Raw genomic sequence first — 3220 nt, 5'->3', positions numbered from 1 at the left:
TTCCTGCTGGTGATTGATTTAAAATAGTGATGGAACTTTTTATGCTAATGAAAAATTACAGATAGATTTTGACCAAAACGGAAAAGACCGTTGATAACAATATAGGAAAGTTTAATCAGACAGGGTATGTCACAAACACACCTGTATTACGCTGGCTGGCATAACTAAGGAACTGCAGTTAAATTTTATCTTAGGAAAAAAATAAACCAACATAGGTTTCTTTGGTCGTTACTTCTGTCTTTATGTAAAAAACTAAGGAAATATCCTCCAAGTAATTCTTATGTTCTATTAATTTGTGTAATTGTATATGCAAGACTGTAGAGCAGATTTGCTGGTGTGAATAGGAATGGTGTTTTCAGTCGTTAGGCTGCACTCCTTGTCTTCCTCCCTCACCTCCTTCAGAAGACAGAAGGTAACTGAACTGATGTTCACTACCCCGTCTAAAGCCCCATGCCAGGTTAGGGTGCTGCAGTGCTGCATGTGTGATCACCAGCGTTAGCAGACACTGCAGAAGCCCTCTCTAAACTTGGCTATTGTGCTGTGAAATCTTTTCAGAATTGGCATTCTTAACAAAAACGAGAGATTCGGCTACTGAAGAGTTGTGCTTTGAAATACTTGAACTAGTGAGCAGCAAAACAGTGGCCGTACTGTGTCAACCACTAAAATACCAAAAGAATAATCTGCAAATACCTAGTTTACTACGTTTTCTCAGGCAACGCTCCAAAGCTTTCAGAAGGTGAAGCTAGACTGAGGCCTCTGGAACAAGGTTAATCCTGCAGAAGTGTCACATGTGACAACATGGAGGATGATGAATATAGCTTGGTTAGATTCCTTTGAGATACACACTCAGAGGCATGAAGTGCAATTTTAATTCTTTTTTTCTATTATAAATATTAAACCAAAATCTTACAATGAATATAAAATCTTTACAATCTGTACACTTTTTCAATCTTCCCAAACAGCATTAAAACACATTTTTTTAAGTTGCCATAGAGACCAGTTACAACAAAACAACAGGTTGCTACTGTAACAAAAACATTTCCAAAAAAACCTTACAAGCTACATTAAAGGCAGTTTTGTTTAATCTGAATATGATCAGTAGCCCTGCCTTGTTAATTGTGACATTACCTATTTACTTACATCTTTAAACAATCAGAATTCACACTTAAAAAACAAACAGGAACTGGGGAGGGGAACTTGTTTTTTTCTTCCTTCCTGTATGTACATGAAACACAGCTGAGCCTAGAGGAGGAACAAAGGTGAGCGCTTTTCATTTAAATTAGCCATGACAAGATAGATTTCAGTATCAATATTTGCTAACATGACTTTTAAACAGCACTTAGTACTTTAATTATCTTTTTTCCTAGCATAGAGCAGCTTGAAGATTAATAGAGATGTGAATGATTTCTGTTCAGTAGCTTTGTCAGTTTTGGCAGTATCCCTGTAGTCAGTTTCTGCTATTAGTCTTTCCTGCAGCAAAAAAAGGAAGTCCCAAAAGAAATTAGGAACTACCACCATTTAAAAAAAAAAAAAAAAAAAGACTCTTCAGGGACTTTGGGCAAGCAGAGAACCTGAGGTACTTTGAGAGCTTTGAAATCCTTCAGATATCAACTGACTACTTTGAAGCAGGAGGTTTTGAGCATACATGAAGCACCACATACTTGTTCTGTAACATCTTCCTGCAAACAGATCCCTTTTATGTCATTCAGATGGCTGAAGATCAGCTTGTAGGAACAAGATGACAGCACAGACACACCTTAAGTTTGCATTGAATCCTATACGAATCTATGGGCATAACTCAGTTTTTTAAGTACTCCGTCTGGTAACAGGAGCCTTAGGACCAGCTGCTGATGTTAGGGAACTTTCTTCTTAAATGTTTGTTCATGATCTGCAGCCCCCAGCATAGACAAGGTATATGCATACACACGACCACAAGCTGGCAGTTCACTGCACAGCAATATTTAGGAACCTTAGCTGCTCTCTCAATTTTTATCTGGTTTAACTGTTGCAGAAACAGACTTAATTGCTGAATGCCTATTAGATATACACCTTGCTGTAGTTCCCTGAATAGAGGACAAAATCAAGAAGCATACAGAAAATGGGCAAAGCAAGTTTGCAGACATGACCCGAAAGCCTTTCTGACTGCTTCATTGATCAAAGTGCAATTCCATGTTAATTGTTAATAATTAAGGTTTAGTGTATAAGGAAATAAAACTGCACAATATTCACAGCTGCTGGGTTTGTTCAGTTATTTACAGTAAGGTAACAGAAAATTTACTACTACTACTTTTTCTCTCCATTTGTTTTTACTTACACATGGAGCTGCAAGCACAATCCAAGTACGAAACAAGAATCTAGACTCACTGAACTGGCAAATAGTTCCATGTGGACTTTTTTAAATAAATAAAGCAGTCATATACTTAGTAATGACTGTAAATTGTAGATGGAATGTACATTTATACCACTAAACACAAAGCACACATGCTCTTGTAATAGATTGACTAAATTTCAATCTAGAATGGACTTGTAACTTACAAGTTTTGAGGAGTGTTAAGTGGACCTTGTAGATAAATACATCAAATCGTAAGGGATGTTTAAATGTGTGATGGATGCCAAATCCCTGTTTGATAAATGCAAGCAAGATTTATACAGCTCTTAAGTGTACAGATTCTCTTGGAATGCAAATGCAATGTTAAAACAAGCTGTTCTCACAAGTAGATTTATCAGTAACTTGAAAGACAGTTTTGTTGTCTCTGACCATGTAGACCTCGTGCCTTTAAGAAAACTAAGTTACCTACCTAGCACCCTTTACTATACAAAATTTACATGCATAAGATGTATGTACATCTTATGTACATGTTGCATACATACTCATCTTGACTCTTCAGCTAAAGTGCATGTAAAATCTAGGAGAGAGAAAATGGAGAACCCTTGGTTAGAATCAGATTGATGTTAGGAGCTCTGGAATACAGTAACTGTTGCACTGGGATTACTGTACAGTTTCCATCGTAATACAGCCCTTGAGGTTCTACTCCACAAAGGTGTCCACTCTGACATGGGAGAAAACTAATCAACCTTGTCCCACATCTGCTGTGTGTGGACAACAAGTTATTCCTTAAGCAAAGTAAGTATGGCAAAATGTTCCAAGCTGTGGCACGGAACACAAAATTGGAAGCAGTACTCAATATAATCTCATCTGTTTTAACTTAACAAAAGAAAG

Source organism: Merops nubicus, unplaced genomic scaffold, assembly GCF_000691845.1.
Source record: "Merops nubicus isolate BGI_N331 unplaced genomic scaffold, ASM69184v1 scaffold11911, whole genome shotgun sequence".
In the NCBI taxonomy this organism is placed as follows: domain Eukaryota; kingdom Metazoa; phylum Chordata; class Aves; order Coraciiformes; family Meropidae; genus Merops; species Merops nubicus.
Note: the sequence above shows the minus strand (reverse complement) of the source record.